Raw genomic sequence first — 23069 nt, 5'->3', positions numbered from 1 at the left:
GAATGGAATTGGCATAATTGGAGGGAAATGCCCTGAACACAAAGCTAGTTCAGCTGGCTTGATTTCTAGTCTGGAGAACGGTAAAGTCTGGCAATAATTAATCAAGCAAGAGGAAGTGGTAGAGACTACAGTTCGGCTGTCCTCTGCACAAACCAAGGACATGTCACTGGGAAACTCCAGCAAGCAGTAATGGAAGGGGCCCGTTGAAGACCATGATGCTTTGCAGATAGGAGCTTGTTTCTGCAGCATCTTGGGAAGTTTTATGAATGCTAATTTCATTGCGCAATAGGGCAGGGAAGTGAGGAGTCCTTGCTTTACCAGCAGTAGGTATGCGGGAGCTGGGCCTCCTTGAGGCGCACCAAGGGCCCTAGAATGAAGTGATCTGGGATGAACTGCTGAAAGACATGAAATATAAAATAAAAGAAAGAGAAAAGAATGACCAAAGTGATTGTGAGCACAGCTGATGTGCACATTCAGGGTTAGAACAGATGTTTCCTTCAGGAAGAGGAGGAGGAAGGTGTAGGTTTTTGTTGTTTTCTTTTACAGCTCCTTAAGTGTAGCACAGCTAATAAAAACCCAGAGACAGTTATGAGGTTCAACCTGAAGATCAGAAAAGCAAAACTGCCTGCCACTGACTTTTACCTCTATCTCAGTTCAAAATGGCAATCCCGCCTCCAGGAATCTCAGAATGAGACTGACTGAGAGCTGTCTCCTCCCATTTTACATTCCTCTCTAGGGCTGGGATTAAAGGTGTGCACCACTACTGCCCAGTTTCTATAGCAAACTAGTGTGGCTACTGGGATTAAAAGTGTGTGGCACCACTGCCTGGTCTGTAAGGCTGACAAGGGGGGTTTTCCTCTCTGCTCTTCAGGCAACCTTTATTTAACAAAATACAAATGAAATATCACTACACTTAGAGAGTTCACCACCCAGCTCCCAGATAAATACACAGAAACTTATTTGGTGCGGGAGAATTGTCTGTATTCTGTCAATCATGTTTTAAATAAATGCTGATTGGCCAGGCAGGAGGTGTAGGCAGGAAAAAACAGACAGGAAGTGGAAATCATGCAAGGAGAGCAGGAGAATTCTGGGGAGGAGGAAGTTGGTTCCTCCCACTCCTGCCCAGATCACCGAGGCAGCAGGATGTGAGCTGCCCCACTGAAAAAGGTACAGAACCACATGGCTAAAATAGATCAGAAAAATGGGTTAATCAAGATGTGAGAGTTAGCCAGTAAGAGGCTAGACCTAATGGGCCAATCAGCTTTATAACTTATAGAGATCTCAGTGTGATTTTTCTCTGGGACTAAACAGCTGAGGGGCCGGGCAGGACAAAAACCCCAACAAGCAGGCCCAGCCCCATCATGTTACAAGCAAGCCAGGCCCCCTCATGTTACACTTATTCTCACTTGTGAATGTTCGGCCTTAGCTTGGCTTATTTATAGTCAGTTTTTCTTAACTTAAATTATCCCATCTACCTCTTGCCTCTAGGCTTTTACTTTTCTCTATTCTATATATCTTTTTTTCCCTTCTTATTCTGTGACTGACTGTGTGACTGGGTGGCTGGGGGACTGACCTCTGGCATCTCCTCTCCTCCTTTTCTCTTCCTCCCTCTTCTCTTTTTCTCCTATTTAGTCTCTCTGTCTAGCAACCCCGCCTACTCCTCTCCTGCCTAGTTATTGGCCATTCAGCTCTTTATTAGACCAATTAGGTGTTTTATGCAGGCAAAGTAACACAGCTTCACAGAGTTAAAGAGATGCAACACAAAAGAATGCAACACACCATTGCATCATTAAACAAACATTCCACAACATAAACAAAAGTAACACATCTTAAACTAACATTCTGCAATGGAAGGAAGAGGTAGAAGAGGAAGAGAAGAAGGAGGAGGAGGAGGAAGAGGAAGAGAAGAAGAAGGAGAAGAAAGAGAAGAAGAAGAAGTTGTTGCCCTGAGCCTGAGAGCTGTCAAGTTGTGTGCAAGAAAGAATAGTAATAAAACACTCAAACTAGCTGCAGTTAATTTTTGGACACCAATCTGCCAGGGAGACTGACTCTCAGTGTGAAGTCTGAGATTCAAGTTTGGTAACTGGCTGCTGGTGGGGACCCTGGAGCCAGAGCCAAGAGCTTGTTTGGCCTTTGCTGCAGTTTCTTTTTGTTCTCTTTAGCTGATCCCACCAGATATCCTGAGGATAGGAGCAATGGGACTGGTCTTGGGACACATTCCCAGGGCTGTACCGGGAGGCAACACACTAGATTCCACATAAACAACAGGCAAGGTGAATGGGGAGACGGAGAAGGATAGACGTAGACACAGAAGCAACAGAGTATAAGAACACCCCAAATCCCAGTGTCTCAGAATCACACTCTCCCCTATAACAACCTGAATGTAAGCAATCTAGTGCATAAACGATGGTGATGCAAGGACCCAGACGATGTCAATTTTGCTTCTCCACCAACTCTAGCATGGTGTCCTTGCCAAAATGCTTTGTAGTTCTGTGTCTGCATTCCAATAGGAAAGGAGAAGGGAAGAACCTTCAGGGAGCAACCTGGAGAGTTCAGTGATCACCCCTGCTTGAATCTCATTGGCCAGGAAGTAGTCATATGGTCATATGATCACATGATCACACCTAACTAACTGCAAGGGACGTTGGGAAATGGTGTGTGTGTGTGTTTCTATGGAAACAGAAGAGAGATAGTCTGCAGAAGCCCAGTGTGATGGCAGCCATGTCTTTAGTTCTGCTTTAGAAGTCTCCCTCCTCACCCTCCTTCACCAACTGCTCTTCTTCCTACAACCCCAGCCTTGCTCTCCTCGTCTCATGCGTCACCTGGACCTCGTCTTACCTGTTCCTTGTACGAAGGTACCGACCCAAGTAAGCACCAATTCCTTGTTCTCTTTTCATAGTCTTTCTTTCCTAGGTTGCAAGAGCAAACGCATCCTAGAAACAGTCTTTCCTGGAAGTATCACCCAGTCTTGACTCGTGAACGATCACCTTCCTAAGTGCATGAAGGGTCTTCTGCTGGTGGGAAGCGGCTCTAATGCTCTGTACTCTATGTTCTCAAAATTTCCAAACACAGTGTGCTAATCCGGACTGTTGAGTTGGCTCAGTGAGTAAAGGTGCCTGGTGAAAGCCAGATAACTGAGTTTGATTCCAGAGACCAAGTCCAAAAAGTGTCCTCTGACCTCCATCCTGGCTCTGTGGCACAGTATGTGCTTGCATGTGTGCATGTGTGCATGTGTGTGTGCACACAAACACACACACATACACACAACGTAAAAACATACAGGTCAAGAACCACGCTGCTCTGGTGAAGACTGGAATAAACGTGTACAGTACAGTACTGGCTACCAGGGAACGTTGACCAGATCATGTGGTAGTAGAACCCGAACCACCTAAGCAGCTCACAGAGCCAGCACCAAATGGCTTAGCACCATCAGTGCCCAGCCATGACTGCTGGATCCCCTATTTTTTGTCCCAACCTTTCCAACTTGGAACCAGAGAAAGTCAGATAAGCTCACTGATTTGGCTCACAGAAGAAGCAGGTTGTGCAGTCTTTGGGGAGTGGGCTATTGTGGGCTACCCTTTCTGCTTCCTCCTCTCCTGTTGTTGCTCTGCCTTCTCTTCCATGATGGAGTACCCTCAACCATGAGGCCAAATAAACGTGCCTTTCAGTTGCTTCTTGTCAGGGGTTTAGTTACAGCAGCAACAGAAGCAGCTGATCTAGTCCTCTGTCAATCACAGAGACGCTGCCCTTCTAGTTTGTCTGCCTCCAGCTTCTCAAGCCAACCGCCTGGAGGTGGGGCACACCTGAAACCTCCCGGGTTTGTAACTCTCACCCTTGGACCAACTCTGGAGTCTTTACTAATGACTGGTGATGGTACTTTGCAGGGGCAAGTTCTCAATATCTACCCTCTGCTTGCTTTCCTTTGGCTGTCCTTGGAAAAGTTTCCCTGGGTTGACTATTTAAGATCCATGTTCTTTATACCAATTGGTCTGTATATCTTATTGATTAAATACTCTTAAATAAAGAAAAAATAGCAATCAGGATCAGGGAAAGAAATTCAAAACAAATGACAAAAAATTTTTGTAGGTGCATTCAGTTCCGGTCAGACAGCATAAAACCTAAAAGACTCTCCTTCAAAGAACGCACCCTTTGTTTTCTGACAAAGCTGTAATCACTGTGCTGGAAAGGAGGAATAGAGAAGCTGTGTAACTTCTCAGTCCCAGCCCCTAAGCCCGCGCTGGGTCAAGAGATCAGGGTGCCAGGGTCCAACATGACTTTATGCACTGTGAGTTTCCTCTACACTTCCTGCAGTTGCTGCCTCCCAGAGACCCCCCAAAAGGTGGTGGAGCTGTTTTATCTGTTCTGTGCGGGCTCCAGGAGCCTCCGGAGTACCGTAAGATGTACTCTTTCAGCTCTGTGCCCTTGGTCTGTAAAGCACGCTTACAAATTAAATCCAGAAACCAGAAAGTAGCAATTCCCCCACTAACAAATTCATATTTACTTTTTAAAAGTATATTTTGAAGACTTTGATTTATGCGTTGTTCTTGGAATGACCCGCATTGTTTTGGCTTAGTTTTTGACATAAGTCCTAAGGTGTTTGGAATCAAGGAAGTCAAATACCGGAGTTGAACGAGGGATCGGAGAAACGGTTCTGCAGATAAGGGCATTTGCTGCACAAACCAGATGATCTGAGTTCCATCCCCAGGCAGGGCCCACCATGCAAGGAGAGTACAGATTCTGGAAAGTTGTTCTTTGAGCTCCAGTAGTGCACCCTAACATGCACTAGGGGAAAGCCCTGACACACAGATTAATAAATAAAATAAAACTACTTAAAAGTTGAGTAAATCTTAAGATTACACTTCAGCACTACTGAAAGTCCCAGGCTCAGCAATCCTGTTTGTTACAGTAGTTCCGGGCTGGGCCCCCAGACCATAGAGGTGAATTTCAAACATCAAGGCTGATTTAGAGGTCGTGGTGCTCACCGATAAATACAGAACATGAGAGGTGAAGGAGGCGGAGGGATCAGGAGTTCAAGATCATCTTCAGCTCCGTCACAAGTTCATGGCCCCTCTGATGTTCGTGAGACCACGATGCATGGAGAGGAATCAAAGCTTTGCAGCGCTCTCAGCTTGGGTGGATGTCAGGGGAGTAGAATCTTCCAGAAGAAATGCGCCCTGATGACTTGACACTCAGCAACGGCTCTCCTGAGCTCACTAGATCTAGATTCATGATTTTCACGGGATATAAAAAGATGGTGGATGGAGGGGAAGATGGCCACTAACAGACAGTGCGTGTGGGAGCCAACTGAATGGTGCTAGATGGCTGCAAAGTAAAAGACTGTTAAATATGACTGTCAGGGCAAACTAATCCTGCAGGAGTGTGTACGAAGCTCCTCACCTTCCAAGAGGAACACGGTCTGTCGTGTTATGGATCCCTCCTCAATTCCTTAATCCCCAGCAGCACAGGGAGGGATTTCTAATTTCTCCCATTAGGGACTCTCTGCGGATATTCCAGCACCAAACGTAGCGTAGATGTCTCCCTTCATCACCTCGGCATGGTGTGGTTTCTGCCTAACCCCGCCTGAGACCCCCTTAGTGGTCCCACCAAGGCTCCTCCTTCCATTTCCTCTACCAGCCACCTCCGTCATTCCCACTGTCCTTTTCTTTTTCCTTCCTCCTGCCCTCCCCTGGTCAGGCCTTTGTGTTGGCTACTCTGGGTTCTCGCTCTGATGATGAGCTGGTGGCTATATGTCCTTCGCTCTCTCCTCTCCTGGGACCAAACCTGAAACTGAGTCCCACGACCCCCCAAACTCAGCCACAGTGCCCAGCCTACCCTTCCAGATCCCTCTCCTTCTAGGCCCCCTCACCCCCACTGGCAAATACTTCTGCTGTCTTCTCATTTAAAATATTTGTGTTATGAAATACAACATTAAAGTTCTGCTAGGTGTATAGAAAAAATATACATCACCACCTGCCCCAACAATGTATCGTCAGTCTGGATTATTCTTTCTTTTCCTATAAAGCAGTGCTAGCATCATGAGGCCTTCTACCCAACCTCACTGAATCCTAACTATACCCCTAAAGCCTGACCTCCAAATATCACTAACATATGTACCCGAAGATCCCACTTCTAACACAGGAACTTCTGGTGTGTGTTGGGGAACATTTAAACCATGGCAGCCAGGCTCTGTACTGAAGCCCATGTGACCTCTGCTTCCAGCAGACAGAACCATAAGTTCACTGAAGTCCTCTGATAGCCTGGATCACAAGGGAACCAAGTCACCCAAATGCTGGCGGTGAGAAGCTCCGTTGAGAGATATGAGATGCAGGTGCCACTTTACTTCAGGAAGAGCATGCACGGAAGAGGTCATAGTGGGCCACCATAAGCCATAAAAATACAAAACAGCATAGGGCATGCCTGTAAAACTTCATGAATTGTTGGACAATAAACGCCTGTGTAGTCACCAGCCAGGTCTGTTCCCCACACCCCCGTGGGGAACCTCTCCACTGGGTTTTAAATTTATTATTAAATTTTGCCTGGCTGCTATGATTTAAATATGTTCCCCCTAAAGTTTATGTGTTGAAAACTGAATCCCCAGATGTACGAATTACTGGCATTTGGAGGATGGGTTCTGGGGAAGTAATGAGGATTGCAGAGTTAAGTAGGGGACACCCCATGATTGCACCCCATCTTCTATAGGAGAATCTGGATTTTGACACATTGCTCTGCCTTGGCATGCGGTGCCCTCCCTGTTACGATGTTGGAAGAGGGCTCTTGCCAGGTGCTGAGAGTGAGGGTTAGTTTCCATCGCTAATCTGATTGGATTATTAAACACCTAGGGCGTCACAGAGGCACACCTTTGGGTGTGTCTTTAGAGTATTTCCAGAGAGTGGACAGGACTTGCCCTGGATTTGGGTGGCACCATACCATGCGCTGAGCTCAGGGAATTAAAAGCACTAAAATGGAGAAGGCAAGTCAAGCACAGTGTTCTTCCTCTAGCTCCCGATCTGCGGAAATGTGACCAAGTAGCTTCACAGTCTCACAGTAGCCTCAGCTTCCTTGGTACTGACCAGACCCTCAAACCATAAGCCCAAAGCAGCCCCTCCTCCCTTGAATTGTTTCTTTACAGGTATTTGGCCTCAATGGTAGAGAAAAGTAACAGCCACACTAAGGAAGGCCAGTGCCTTGTTTTTGGGCTTTGCTGTCTCCAGAACCGTGAGCCCAAACCTTTCTTCTTTAAGATGAACTTTTTACCGTGTGGTCCTGAGCTCCTTGGCTCCAGCAGTCCCCCCTACCCCAGCCTCCTGAGAAGAGGAGGGTACAGGCATACACCGCTGTGCCCAGCCCCGTTGTTGATAAATTGCTTGTCCTTAGTTTTGCAAGAGCAACCGAAGACACAAGCTGGCAGCTTTTCCTCAATGCTCTATCACCTTACATGGCCTCTCACTGCCAGTGCGGATGGGGCTAGAAGCGAGGCTGCGGACTGCCCACAGGGAGTGGCCTTGGGAACGAACTCTCTAATCCAGATGGTTTCCATCGCCTTCGCATTCCCAGGGCCGTGCTGTGCCAAATGACCTCTGGCTCTTTGAGCCTCCTTATTATTTGGATTTGGAGTAAACAGGAGTTTCCTTTCTGGCTCTCTCAGATGAAACAAGTTGATGTGTGTGTGCATGTGCGTGTGTGTGTGCATTCATTTTGAATGAAGACAGAGCTATGTCTCTGATATTGCTATGTCTCTGATATTTGCATTTTGGGAAGTGGGAACAGGAGAGCGAATATCAGCACAATGATGACCGTAGCTAGGAAGGATGTAGTGGAGAGTTGGGGTGCGGAGGGAGCCTGCCTCTTTGCTCCTCAGAAGGAGGTCCTGTGACAGCAGCTGTGAGGAGGGGTCTCCTGCCTGAACTCCCAGGGGCCCTGTTGACTGCTAGGAACATTTTGCTTGGGATGTGAGTCCTTCGACTCTGTTATTGTTTTCTCTCTGGAGTGGGAACACCTGTAGCCTTCAGGAAGAGGAAGACTTCATCTCTTTCCAAAAGTCAAGCAAAATAGAAGAGCCGTTTTCATTACCAAAGGGCTGGTGCTCAGAGATGGACTTTGGGAAGTGTGTGTGTGTGTGTGTGTGCATGTGTGTATCTTTTTGTGTTGTACTTTTCTACAGAACACAGGAAAGAAAGAGATAATTTTTATTTCTTGGTAAACACAAAGACATTTACCTCTAGATTCTCCCTCCCATCACTCAGGGCCGGATGCCTAGGATCCCGCTAAGCCTCCAATGCCTCTCTGCGTCTTGTTATTCCTTATGCTCTTCCTGCCATTTTCCAAGCTGTTGCAAAGAACCTGGCCCAACATGGCTAGGACATATGACTTTCTTTCTCCCAGACTTTCCACGCCTTATTCCATTGTGTCATCCAAAGGACCTGCCTTAGCTGGCAGCCATGTCGAACAGATTAATTTATGGTGAAATATGAATGTCGAGCTTGTGCCTGAATGTACTGCCCACGTTTCCCCTGAAGCATGCTTTGAGAGTTACAAGCTTGTTCCACCATTTAATCTAATAATCTGACTTCTTGTTGCCTTCTCTCCGTACCCATTACCAGTCCAGAGCATCTGGCCCCTCTGCTAGCCCTGTAGGCTGCAAACAGCTCACATCAAACCCCATGGAAGGGGCTGACATCCCCTCCACCAAGAGCATCCCTCAGTCCACAGCCCACTGAAATTTTTTTCCTCAATGTGGGTTGACTCTGCTTCCATTCGTGCCCAGAGTTCCCCACAGAGACAATCTGAAGCGGATTCCAGCAAAGACCCACTTTGCTCTACACTGTTTCCTTCCCTCTGGCCTCAGACCCTCGTGCACTTGAGCTGTGTGGTTCTGGGAAACCTGATCTAGGATACAGGAAAAGGCTTCTGAAAAAGTCCTGGGAATAGAGTAAGTAAGAAGATGTTGGTGAGGGTCTGTACCTTGAGGAGGGTTGTGAGACTGTTGATTGACAGGCCATAGGCGTCTAGACACAACTGTGAGTCATCCAAGTCAGGCTCCTTTCTGAGTAGGCCAGTTGGGGGGGGGTATCTTGATTGTGTTGACTGAGGTGGGAATGCCTGCCCACTAAGGGTGGCACCAGTCCCTGGGTCGGGATTGTATAAAAATGAGAAAGTGACTGACGCACAAGCATGGATCTCTCCTTCCCGTCTGTGGGTGTGATGGAGCATGCCCTCAAATTCCTTGCAGCCTTCCCTTCTCCGCCATGACGGACTGAACGCAAACTTATGTCAGAGGAAGCCCTTCTCCCCTTACGTTGCTTTCAGCAGGGAGTTTTATTGCAGCAGCAAGAATAAGAACTAAAGCTGAGCTGGAACTGAGGGAGAGACTGGCTTTTCATTGTGAGCTTCTTTGTTTGAGGGTTGCTGGTTTTGTTTTTGTTTCATTACCATACACTTGTGTTGCTATAATGAAAACACCTTAAATCTTAAAATAAAATAATCCTCACATCCAAAGGGACATGGTGGCCCTGTCTTGGATGGATGTCTGGGTTTCATTATAGAAAACTGATCCAGAAAATTCTTAAGTTTTCTTGGGCCTGGGGCAAAAAGTATACACAGGAGAATTTACATCTCTGTTGGAATTTTCCTACATGCTGAAAGCAACCTAATCACAAATCAGAACACAGTGGGGAAAATGCTTCCATCATTTGTTATGAAATGATAGGACTTTAATATTAGCATCCAGCAATGTTAGCATCTGAGGAGAAGGACAGAGGGTTTGTAGAGCATACTGGTCAACTGAGCAGAAACCCTCTAAGTCCCTGACACTGAGGAGTGACCCAGAGGGACAGCATTGTGTCCGTAAGGGTGGTGCAGCTCTGTTTGGGAGGAAGGCCAGATCCACTGTACAACAGAAGAAATGAGGCAGTTTTAGAAATGACAGAAGCCACGTTTCTGATTCCATGCAGTACTTATTCTTCAAGCCATTGTTGGCAGTGCAGCCTCAGATAACGATGTCTTGACAGGGGAATCAGTGTCTCCATATGTCCTGTGAGCTGGAGATGGGACAGGAAGCGTCCGAAGGGACCAGTGGATCTCCTGAAAGAACGCTGTGAACCAGTTCCAGTAGGCTAAGACTGAAGGAGTCCTTCCTACATTGATTGACAACAGTACAACTAGGAGCTGTGGGAGTGAGAAGGCTACTGTCATCGAGAAGGCACTGCAAGAGTTGGACAATGGGGACAATAAATTCATAAGCAGTGTCAGGCTTTGCTGTGAAAATAAACAGATCCTCAAGGCCAACCTTTGCAGGGTCAGCTCACTGCAATGCAGTCTCCCAGTTCCCCACTAACATTTGACCCTCCACCGAGACTCTTAGCGTTAGGTTAGACTACAAGGTCAAACATAGTCTTTAAAATAGGAAGGCTCAGGGTTTGCAGAAACACCTGTTGGGAAAGTGCGTGCAATGCAAGCTTGAGGGCCTGAGTTCAGATCCCTAAATCATGGTGGCACGCATTTGTCATCCTAACACGGGGTAATCAGAGAAAGGAAGACCCCTGGGGCTTCCCAGCCAACCAGTTTAGCCAAATTGGTGAGTCCTGAGTTCAGTGAGAGACCCTGGCTCAAAAAATAAGATATATTTATTACTTTTATGTGATTTCATAGTCACCTCTTGCACATGTTTTAAATAAAGTATATTTTTTTCTTAATGTGGAAAGATGTTAAGGAATATACTTGGTATCGACCTCTGGACAGTGAAAGAATGTAAATAATCTCTACAGATACTGTGTCCTTGACCTCTGGACAATGAAAGAATGTAAATAATCTCTACAGATACTGTGTCCTTGACTCCAGGTCTAGAGTTTGGTTGGAGACGTCCTTGGGATAAACTCAACCTTGGGTAGCAATTGCCCACTGAGATGTATGCAAAATTGTTGAAGACACTCTTAGACAGACACATACCAACCACTGGCATTGGTGGTGAGGACCCAGGGCGAACCCACCTCCCTACAAGGGGAGCCATGTGGGAGAGCCTGCATTAGGTGTGCTTGGCTGGGTGCTGGGAAAGCCTGCAGGTATGCATCACCAGTTGTGTGTCTGCATGCCATGCTTTGACGTCAGGCGCCACCAACACCTCTCAAAGATGTGGGATGTCCTTCTGAATATGTGCTGCTCTTATTGGTCAACGAATAAAGCTGCTTTGGCCTATGGCAGGGCAGAATATAACCAGTCTGGAAGAGATAGAGACAGTAGGCAGAGTCAAGGAGACACGATGTAGCTGCCAAAGGAGAAAGACATGGCTGGAACCTTGCCAGTAGGCCACAGCCTCATAGTAATACACAGATTAATAGAAATGAGTTGATTTAAGTTGTAAGAGCTAGCTAGGAATAAGCCTGAGCTATTCACCAGTGTTGTAATTAATATAGTTTCTGTGTGATTATTGAACAAGCAGTCTCTGTTTGCATTTTTCCATAGAAGGCAACTGGAAGCTTGCAATGTGACCATACAGGGCATAAGAGACACAGGAAAGGGGTCCCATTGAGGCTGAATCCACTAATGTATAGGACCTCCTTATTCAGGAGAGATCTTGTTTTCCCTCAGAGGGTAGCCATCATCAGAGTAGTCAAAGCACTAACAACACCCAGTGCGTAACTGGGGTCCCCAGGGCTTTGGCCCACTCATGTACTTCCTCAGAGTACACAGTGTGCAGATCTTTGACTTGAACACTGATAGCCGTAAAAGCATGTGTAACCGGCTTCACCTGTGTGTCTTAGTTTTCTCTCTGTACAGACAGCAACAGGACAGCTTCCCAAGTGGCTGTGAGGGATAAATGGATTCTTCCAGCTAGTTTACAACAGGGCTTGGCTCACAGTGAGGGTTCTGGGTCCATGAACTAAGTGTTGCAGGAATGCCTGTTTGCAGCTGACTGCCAACTCCGGGCCTTGAACTAGGCTGCCAGACTCCCATCCCTATCTGACTCAGCCAGGAACATGAGGGTGATGCTCTCACATTCTACTGTGGTTCCCGTGGGGATGTCCACACCCTCAGAACACAGAAGCCTGGAGTGGAGTTCTTTGCTAGGTGTTCCCTCTGAGTCAGTGGCACACTGGGCTTGTAGTTCTTAATTATTCTCTCAACAAGGATTCATCAACTTTCCCAACTGTAGCAGCTGGGGAAAAGGAACAGTTGTTCAGACTTAACCAGTATTGAAAACAGTCTTCAGGCCTTTGTGGTCTCCCAACAATAGGCAATTGGAGTTCAGGAAAACATTTGACTTATTGCCCATACAGAAAACTTAAGTCTTCTCCACTTGAGCAAGGCAAGTCTTGGGTATGTGTGATTTCTGCCTTTGCCTTGGGAATCTTCTTTAGGTTTCCATCCCAATCTCCAGGTCCTCCTGGAGACGGAGTGAGACCGTTGTCATTGGGTTGGATGTGTAGATTCGCTAGTTCATGAGCTTCTGGAAGTCTCTGTCTTCTAAGGTAGGGTAGGAGGATACCAGGGCCAAAGGGAAGCATTGGCCTGCTCAGCTTTGCATGGTCCAGGCAAAAGGAGCCAAACTTACAGTGTCAGCCAGCTGGCCAGGTTGTGTCAACGTCTGTGTCATGTGTGCATGGGTGTGACGCTGTGTGTGTAGAGGTCAGAGATGAATGTCAGGTGTCTTCCTCTACCTCAGTCTGCTTTTTAAATAATAACCATAACAGTTATTATAAGTATATATGTCAATATTATATATAATAATATTATGTGAATATTGTTATTTGAACGATGAACTCACTGATTCGGCTACAATGACTAGACAGCCAGCCCCAGGGACTGCCTGTCTCCATGTTCCCAGTGATGATATTACGATCACCTACCAGTAGGTGCTGGGGGTCTACACTCAGGTCCATATGCTGGTGTTTCAAGCACTTCATTATCAGCGCTGTCTTCACCGCCTGTGATGAAAGCCCAGCTGATCACTCGCTTCTCTTAGTCTTCTCCAGTGACTGCATAGTGTAATCCAAACATGGACACAGTATAGCATGGCCAATGGTTCTCCATTGCTTATGGTTGTTCTCCCATTGTCTCCTACAATCAGATGCCGTCAGTAGCTCTCATGATGGCAGGTAGGTTCTCTGCCTATTTCATACCTGCCCAGTGTAATTCCTGCTCACCTGTGGTTATTGTGCCCTGAAATGCAGGTGGTGTGAGGTATTGGATTTTTAAAATGTATTTTAATTCATTTGCGTTCAGTTGTTACTTATGACTTGTGGCTACCATATCAGAAAGCGCAGGTCTAGAGACGTTAACCGGAAGCCTGACGTTTCAGTGTGATCTGCCCCTCACTGTGCAAACAGTCTGATGTTTCAGTGTGATCTGCCCCTCACTATGTAAGCAGTCTAATGTTTCAGTGTGATCTACCCTTCACTATGTAAGCAGTCTGATGTTTCAGTGTGATCTGCCCCTCACTATGTAAGCAGTCTAATGTTTCAGTGTGATCTGCCCCTCACTGTGCAAACAGTCTGATGTTTCAGTGTGATCTACCCCTCACTATGTAAGCAGTCTAATGTTTCAGTGTGATCTACCCCTCACTATGTAAGCAGTCTGATGTTTCAGTGTGATCTGCCCCTCACTATGTAAGCAAGCTTAAGTTTTCTTGCCAGATGAGAATTCCAGTCATAATAAATGACTTCTATCTTCCTTAGTGTTGTACCTTTTTACGCCATCATGCATTTACATCTGCTTGTTCTCTCTGCCCAGAATGTTCTCTCATCTTGCCTAAACTTGCCCACAAGTTTCCTGCTAGCCAAACTTTAAGATGTGACTCCCATACGGCCTCTGCATATCAAGTTTTGCTCATGGCCCCGCCCTCCCAAGGCACAGAGTACTGGTGAGTTTCTCAATAGTGTCAAGTCAGTACTGGGGTAGGAGACCTCGCTCAGGCTGCAGTGTGCTCGCTATGTAAGCATGAGGACATGAATTCAGAGCCCCAATGTCCACATAAAAAGACAGGCATGCTATCACATACTTGTACTCCTAGAAATAGGGAGGCAGGGATCAGAGATCCCAGAATCACTGAGTAATCCATCCAGCTGAGTCAACTCCAGGTTCAGTGAGAGACAATGTCTCAAAAAATAAGATGACCAATGAGTGAGAAAGATGCCTCCCACTGACCTCTAGCCTCCACACACATAGGAATACACATACACACACGTACACAGGAGCGCACACCAGGACGGACACACACAGAGGAACATACACACCACACACAGAAGCACACACACACAGGGACACACAGAGGAACACACACACATACACAGGAACGCATACCAGGTCTCTCTCTCTCTCTCTCTCTCTCACACACACACACACACACACACACACAGAGAGAGAGAGAGAGAGAGAGAGAGAGAGAGAGAGATCAGCAGTCAGCCCACACCTGGAGAGAACAAAGACTCTGTGTGTTATTCACCTCTGAAAGCAAGGCTAGGTGGGCTTGGATCCCAGCAGGCTGTCACGAGGCCCGAGGAGATATAATGAAAGCAGTGGGCAGATACAACTGTCTTGCATGCAGCTTCCTGTGTGTGTTCTACCCAAGTTACTCTTGGGAGTCTCCTTTTGTGTGTTCTTGAAAGTTTGGAGACTTGAAATGAGCAAATCCCCCTTTCTCTACCCCAGCCAGCCTTCCAGAGACTGATGGGAACTTACAGGATGAGACAAGCCCAGGACTGATAAAGGTTGTGTGGCGGTATGTGACCGTTCCATTTCTGTGGCCTTATCCACACAACTCCAAGATTGGTTCCCCAGCCTGCTATTAAATACAGAGCCCTTAACATCTTCAAAACATTCCCTGAGCCATTCCTAGGAGTTGACCAAGTAGCCCACATCAGCTTCCAGTTCTACGGGGTCCAATGTACAAATCTGTGATTTCAGCTAGACAGAAGACTGCCTGACAACTTGGAGGATCCGTGTGACAGTAGAGAGTCACTGTATTGTCAGGATTACCAACAACATCAGGAGCTGAGACCGTGCCAGGAGAACAAAATCTCATCCACTCCAGCCAGAGTGACTAGGAAGGTCAGGTGGCTGCATTCTGAACCATCTATTGACTAACTAAGGGACCATCTATCGACTAGGGGACCATCTATCGACTAGGGGACCATCTATTGACCAGGGGACCATCTATTGACCAGGGGACCATCTATTAACCAGGGGACCATCTATTGACCAGGAGACCATCTATTGACTAGGAGACCATCTATTGACTAGGGAAGGGAAGGTAGGCTTCTTGGGAGAATCCAAGGGCTGTTTAAGAGGGACTTGGAGATAGCAGGGCTATGGTGGACTTTGGGGCTCTACAGCAACCATTATTGGTTGGGTTTATAGTTTCTTGGACAAATATCTCTTAACTACACCATGACCAAGAACTTCCTTCATCTGTTCAACCAAGGGCCTCTGGGCAAAGGACCATGTCAACACTCTTTCTGCTCTCAGCCTTGCTCAGGTTGTATCCCCTTCCAAGACTGCCCTTTTTGCCCCAGATGATCAGCATCTATCTGTGGTTGTTGGAACTCGGCTTCCTTATTACCAGATTTGGTCTCCTGGACCCCTGGGACCTCATCTCTTAGCACTGACCAGAGCTATAATTGTGTAATTGCTGGTGAGGTGGCTCTCTTCCTTGCTAGGCTCTATAAAGGCTGAGACAAGACCTGACCTGTTCATGCATGCGTCTCATAGGCCAAGGCCTAACCATAGAGGAGGAAGGAAGAAGGGAGGAGAGCAGCCAGCCAGGATCTCCTCTATGTGCTGTGTGGCCTATAACGCTATGCTTGATCTGACTTATGCCCTTTGCTCTTTAAAAGGGAAATAACAAATGGCCTCTTCAGGCCAGCTGCTAGGATCCCAAGGAGCCTGTACCTCTGTCAAGCAAGAAACTGGGGCTACATTTTAGCCATCCCCTCCCTATAGCCTCACACCTGATTCTCTAAAGGTCAAACTTCCTTGGGCAAAGAAAACTTCAAGTAGTCTCCCTACCTTCCCCCATCACCAATGGAGCGATTGCATACACAATATACTGTATTCTACTGCTCAAAAATATCAAGCAATATAAACACAATGTTTTCTCAGTAGTTTGACATTATCCATTCCCGTGCACCTCAGCTGGGATGTTTGTGGAAATACTGGCAAAATCTGAATAGGTTCTGTGGTTTTGCTAACAGTGTTGTTCACTGTTAATTTCTTAGTTTTGACAAATGTTTTATAGTTACATAAGATGTTGCCACCAGGAGAAGTCAGGTGAGAGGAAATGAGAGATATTGTGCCCGAGACTTCGGTGTAAATCTAAAATTACTCCCTCGTGAAGAAAACTTGAGAAAAGACTTTACCTTGTTTCTCCTTTAAACTGCCAGAATTCTGGGTCGAGAAATGATTGGTGCCCCAACGAGCTTCCTATTCCTTCACTGTTTTTCATAATTTCATATATTTCTATTCAAATCAGAAAAAGCAGTTTATTTAAAATAATTCAATAGTGTGACTTAGGGATTGGATGCATGAACAGTTTTGTTTTTAATTGAAGAGATATTTGAAATCAAATTGTAGGAGACAAATGTAATAGCCTGTAATTTATTACTACAGAACTAGGCCCACAGTCTTGCATGGGGCTATTCACATGTAGATGCAATTCTCTGATTCTGTAATCAGAGCTAGGTGGTCAAATATTAATGCAACCGTCTGCTTCTGTGTCTAGCGGGTGTGATTACAGCAGATTGTGTGGTGATGCCCCCGCTCCGCACAGCTGCCAGTGCAGACCAGGGTGCTTCTGTCACATCACTGAGAGGGAAGAGCAGCATGGTGCTGGGTCCAGTTCCTTCTAGATGGACTCCTTCCGTCTTGGAGTGCGGAGCAACTCCTGCTCCTCAGGAAGCTGAGGAAACTGAGAAGGCTCAGAAAACTCAGTTGTTCCAAGACTCTCGAGGCCCCTTCCTGCAGTGATACAAGCAGAAAGCAACTGCTGGGAAGAGCTCTTCATAGAGCTGCCTGCAGACTGGATAGGGAGTTCTCGGGGTGCAGCTTCTGTGAGTTGTCACCCCTTTGGGCATGTGGGACTTTTTAGTAATGCAGATGCCTAGGAGACACCCATATTTTTTATAAGTAACCTTCATAAATTCATTGAATCACTTAACAAGACTTGGGGAGAGTTGTTCCATTGGTCGGTTATTGGCCCCCTGCATTTGAGCTAACCAGTAAAGCCACTCAATAAAGGTCTGCAGAGAACAGGGCGGGTCTCTGTGACCCTGCACCCCCAGAGGTCACTCACATGAGCAGCCTGCTGGGAGACTGAGGGAGCTGCCTGGGGGCAGTCAGTGCATTAATGGGAGCTGTAGCTTCGAAGTCACGCTGTTCTAGTCTGGTTGACAACAGTGAGTGGTAAAGCCAAACAGAGAAACAAGAGGACACTGAGTCAGACAACCTCTGGAGAAACAGGTTAGCTCTTGAGAGTCAGATGATGTTCGGGAGAGTCTAAGAACACTGAGGTCTACGATACTCTGCCCCAGCCTCACCTCACTTCACCCCTGACCATAGTTCTCACTCCTCTCTTGAGACCTCTGCAGTTGTGTGAGTTGTTCAGAACCCTGTTAAGTAGACACTTTCTTCTTTTACTGTTCTGGAAAAAGTACCATTTCACACAGAGAGAAGTGATGCTGGGGCCCGTGAGTATGGCCAAGTGTTTGCTGCTGCCCACGGCAGCTCCTAGTCTTCCTATGATTGGTTTGGGACTCAACTTCAGTCCTCAGAGAGAAACCAAAACAACTTTTTCCTTTCTTGGGATTATGCGGACTCTGCTTCCAGGAAGCCTTAACTTGGGTAGACCCTAGACCAAGACTGCTTGTTGGACCCTTGTGCCTGGACTTTGGCTTTAACCCTCCAGGCTCCACCTTACATAAGCCACTCCTCTTTTTCCAGCTGTAATGCTGGGGTCATTCTCTCCAGAAAGCCACAGTCAGTTGCTAGTAGACCAAGTGCCAGGTTTTGAGTCTGGTATTGCTCTCACCCTAGACACTCTTGCTACCCTTTCTTTTGGACCAATCCCCCTGGGTATTCCTTGGCCCAACTCCATCATTTGCCCCAAGGCATGGCTGTTTCTCCTTTTCTGAGTATTTCCTCACTGATGACTTGCTGTTCATTTGAAATTCTCCTCCAAGTTGAACTTTATAGACACCGAGAGCCACCAGCAGCAACTGGATACAGACCCATGCCCCCACCCCAGGACTCTATTCCAGGAGGATTACACTGTAACAAGACTTTTGAATACTTTGTGTCCTGCACTGGAAAGTGACATGGAGCATCCCAAAGCCATGCCTTGAGCCACCAGCATGAAATCTAACTTCAAAACACAGGTTCCTGGGTTTCATTTGCAAACTGAAACATCTGTCCAGAAGACCCAGGAAGCTGCGTATTTGTGGGTAGTCCCGTGTGACTGCTTTAACTCTCACACATAGGCGTTGGAGAGACGTCTCAGAGGTTAAGGGCACTCGCTGCTCTTGCAAAGGACCTGGATTGGGTTCCTAGAAACCATTTCAGGCAGTTAATGACCATCTGTAACTTCAGCTCTAGGGCGTCTTGTACCTTCTTCTGACCTCTGCAAGCACCTTTATACATGCAGTGCACATACTCTGCCACAGAATCACACATGTATACATACATAAAGATAAATCTAAACTTCATAGACAAATATTAAATTTTATAAGGAAAGAAATTATATAAATATAAGTTACTATAATAAATGTCTTTAATACATCATTTTGATTATACATTTTATTATATTGACCATTAATTATTAAACACTGTCATCATATTGGATATTTTATGTGGTGATTTTACTTTGTACAGGAAGTACATTGTAGGAGGGTCAACATTTCTGAGATGACTGGCTTCTCATTTGGCGTCCCTTCCTGCTCTATCGCTGGTCTATTCTAGGAGCATTGTTGCTTAATTTACATAGACACATCATCTGGAGAGAACATACAAGAATACATAATTACTTTGTACTGAGGTTTTTATACAAATGGTACTGGTGGTGTTGGTTATTCCGAGGTTTGTTTTTAAGCCAGTAACATGGGCTGAGGAGCCTTTGATGACAACAGCAGAGGCCTACCTTATTATTTTCTGCTGTGTGGTGCTCCCTTAGATGGGTAGGTGTTGTGTAACCATTACAGAGCTTGGGTTTGAATCTTCCTCTGGATGGGACATGGTATTGGATGTGGGGCAAACCTCAAGGGGTAGTGCCTAATGTCAGGTCTTCAGCCATTGACAGTCCCCTTGAAGGGAACTGTGGAACCCGGGCCTCTTCTGTTCTTCCAATGTCTGCATTGAGAGGTGAGAGTGTTTGCTTTGCCAGGCTCTCCCTACTGCAAAAGTGTCGCCTCACCACAGGTCCAACAGTGACGAGACCAAGCAGACATACATGGGCTGGAACCTCCAACCCTGAGAAGCGAACCCAGGCTCTGTGTAAGTTGATGATCTCAGGCATTCATCATGGTGGTGGGACACTGGCTAACACCATGAGGGTTTAGGTATTTACAATTTTCCTGCTTGCACAAGTAGCACCTTAGTGACGCTTCCATTGAGCCGAGGTGTGTGGGTTTCTTTAAGGTTAAGATTGTGGCAGCCTGAGGGAAGCTGCTGACAACAGAGGGGTGTGAAGTAGCTGGCAGTCCTCAAACCATCGTACCTTCCTGTCTAATCCTCATGTTTTGGCGTTGGACATCAAGTTCTGGCATTAGACCTTCCGACATTTAGACTCACTCGCTAGGACCTGGGAAAGCTCACCCTGACCTTCCTCGGTGCTCCTCCTGAGCTCATTTAACCTTGACCTTGCAGTCCTCAGAGTCAGGACCCTCTGAGCTGAGGCCAGGCAGCAATACAACAGACCTAAGTCTGTCATGGTCAGAGTCTGATGCCTGACTTTGGTTGAAAGAAATCAGCCCCCAAAGGCAGAGGCACTATTGGGGGTGTGTGGCCTTGTTAGAGGGAGTGTGTCACTGTGGAGTTGGGCTTTGAGGTCTTATATGTGCTCAAGGCATGCCCAGTGAGTGAGGCCACTTCCTGTTGCTTCTGAATCAAGATATAGAACTCTCAGCTCCTTCTCCAGTGTCATCTCTGCCTGCACACCACCAGGTTGCACCATGATGATAATGGACTGAACCTCTTAAACTGTAAGCCACCCCAATTAAATGTTCTCCTCTGTAAGAATTGCTGTGATCATGGGGTCTCTTCACAGCAATAGAAACCCTAACTAAGACACTGCCCTTTCTTTTCTTCACGGTTCTCAGGGGCCAGGGACCCTACTGGAATAAAGCTGCTTTATTTCAGGTATAGAACTGGAGAGACGGCTCAGCGGTTAAGAGCACAGGCTGCACTTGCAGAGGGCCGGAGTTCTGCTCCTACCACACACGTCAAGCAGCTCACAACTGCCTGTAACTCCAGCTGCAGGGAAATTCTATGCTTCTGACCTCGGTGGGCACTCACACTTCTGTGCACACCCCCACATAGAAATATACATGCATACATAATTAAAACATTAGAAAGAAATATTTTTTAAAAATGAGCAAATTGAATTTCGTTGGCAGTAGTAGAGGTTAGACCTGGAAACTCTCACAGGTTAGGCAAGCAGTCTGACACTGAACTGTATTCCCAAACTTCGGATCTTTCATACAGGGTCTTAACATATAGCCTAGGCTACCTCAGACTCACCTTCTTCCTGACTTGATTGCTGAGTGCTGAGATTACAGGCACGCACCATTGTGCTGGCTTTCAAGGCTGTTTTGACCTCCACATATCTGGTACGGTCTGCACTGTGGCAGTCCTGGTATATAAGTAAAATACATTTCAGGAGCTTCATCTGGAAGGCTGCAAAGGAGCAAGAGTTTCTACAGCCACAGCACAAATTTCTGGAATAATCGTCAGTGTTATTAAAACAGAGCAAAGCACAGGCCAGCTGTTGTCGTTGCTGCCATGGCCCCATGGGCGAGATTGTGCTCAGGCCTCAGCATTTCAGTCTCTACCATGTGACATTTCTGTGACTTGGGACAAAGGGACACTGACCTGATAAACATTTTCCAGAGAAGAGATTCTTCCTGGTTCTTGGGGTTCGCGTGCCATGCACTGAATTCTAAAACAGTCCTGATCCTTGGCTCCTCAGAGACACACTCATTTTTTTTTTCCTTTGACACTTTTTACACCAAGAAAAAAAATGTGTGACTTTTCTTGACGAACAAACAGCCAAAGGTGTTTGGGAAAGGCTTGTCGTTTTTCTGGTGGCGAGACACTCTCAACCAATTTAATTAGCTGGTGGAGCTTTAAAATATCCCCTGACCTACATAAGCGGCTTCTTATGCCCTCTGTCAACAAGGGGGAGCTGGCTGGGAACGTGATGGCTGCCGAGAAAGAATGTGGCGTGAAAGAGCAGGAAGGAACCTGGGGATTATTCTCATACTGGAGAAGAAAATGACAGCCACGCCCACTCCAGCTCCTCCTATGAAATCTATAGTTCTGTGAAGAGTAGTTACCTCCTCTGGGGCATGATTTCCAAAGTTAGTTTATGCATTTATGCCATTGAATCATGTATTTTTATATTTTCTTACCTCCTAGAAAATCTCAGAGGGACATTGGGATAGGTGTTCAACTGTGTTCTATGAGTAAAGAGACGGAGTCACATGCTGCACGCTAGGCCGGTGGCTGTCACTTCAAGTCAATCAGTTTACTTCTCTCCTCCTTGGTTTCCTTTCCCCAAATCTAAAGGGCACAGTGCCGTTCATTCACGTCTATCTCTGACACTGGTCTCTTAAGTCCGCACGTACTTATGGAGTTCACCACCAGTGAAGAGAAGTGTGGAGCTGAAGCAATGATAAAATTACCCTGGGTAGGGCCTGTGATGGCCGCCCTGGACTGTTAATCAGGGGGACTTTAGAGCCATCTAGGGGACACACCTCTGGGCAAGTCTGTGAGGGAATCTCCCGGATGTTTAAGTGAAGACAGAGACACACCCTGACGGCATCATCCTGCGGACTAAGGAGAAAGGGAAGGCACTGGGCGCCAGCATTCTTCTCTCGCAGCTTTCAGACTGCATGGGTACGCGAGCAGCCACCCCACACTCCTGCCACCATGACTCCTCTGCTGTGAGGGACTCTACCCTCCAACCATGGCTCAGAACAAGCCTGCCCTTCTTTCTGTTGCTCTGGTCAGATATTTGTCACAGCAGCAAGATACAAACTGATACATACCCTCTTAAAGTTGGTCTCCAGCCCCATATGCAAGCCTTGCAGAGTCAAGAGTGAGTGCTAAGGTGGCCATCAAAGGCGGCACGTATGCCTGCTTATGGGGACATTTCCCTCTCCATTTAAAAAGAAAGCCTTTACATTCCTACACTGTATGTTGGCACGTATGATGGACTGGCATCAGATGGGCTGTAATCTGGTAGACAGCTAAGAGCTGCCATGCCCCAGTGCTTAGCGCTGTGGAGCAGACAGCGCTGAGCCTTGAGTATGACTTTAAGCCCATGAGTCCCCAGGATCTCCTTGTAGTGGGACAGGTAACGTAGACATTACTAAAATGACAATGGGAGGACAGACACTGCTCCTCCCAAACTAGCAATGAGCGACTTTGGAATCCGTGGAAAAGGTGCTTTTCATAGAGGTAATGGTTTGAACTCCTCAGGCTGGGGCTTATAAAGGTGTGGAGACAGTACACCCCACATTCATCCAGTCCCTTAGCCTACACCGGGAACAGCAGCAACCTTGGAGAGCTCTGGCTCGGGACAGCTGATGGTTTCCGTTTGCTGTGGATTTAGACAGAGTTCACTGCTTGTCAAAGAAAAGCTCCGTTTCGGTCACCTTGGATTTGAACTTTTTGTCCCTTCTCTTGGGTCTGAGCTCCCACCTCTAAACACTCTACTTTGAATCACTGAGCTTATTGTGGAGTTGTCATGAATAGCTCTGGCCCTCCTCTCTGCAGAGTGAACTCTAATAACTAGCGCCAGGCCCTTGTCTGCAGAGGCGAAGCACTGGCTGGGATCAGAGCTTAGTCACCCTCGGGTGAGTCAGGTT

At 46.8% G+C, this 23069-nt stretch overlaps 1 long non-coding RNA gene across 1 annotated transcript; it reads left to right on the top strand.

The window, feature by feature from the left end:
• Positions 1-12004: 12004 nt before the first annotated feature.
• Positions 12005-17387, top strand: LOC148122185 (uncharacterized). Its single transcript, XR_015737641.1, has 3 exons — positions 12005-12312; positions 13726-13855; positions 14644-17387. It is a non-coding gene; the product is annotated as an uncharacterized LOC148122185 (long non-coding RNA).
• The last annotated feature ends 5682 nt before the right edge of the window (positions 17388-23069 follow it).

This window comes from Myodes glareolus, chromosome 4, assembly GCF_982192425.1.
Source record: "Myodes glareolus chromosome 4, mMyoGla1.1, whole genome shotgun sequence".
In the NCBI taxonomy this organism is placed as follows: domain Eukaryota; kingdom Metazoa; phylum Chordata; class Mammalia; order Rodentia; family Cricetidae; genus Myodes; species Myodes glareolus.
Note: the sequence above shows the minus strand (reverse complement) of the source record. Positions and strands in the feature narration are given on the sequence as shown.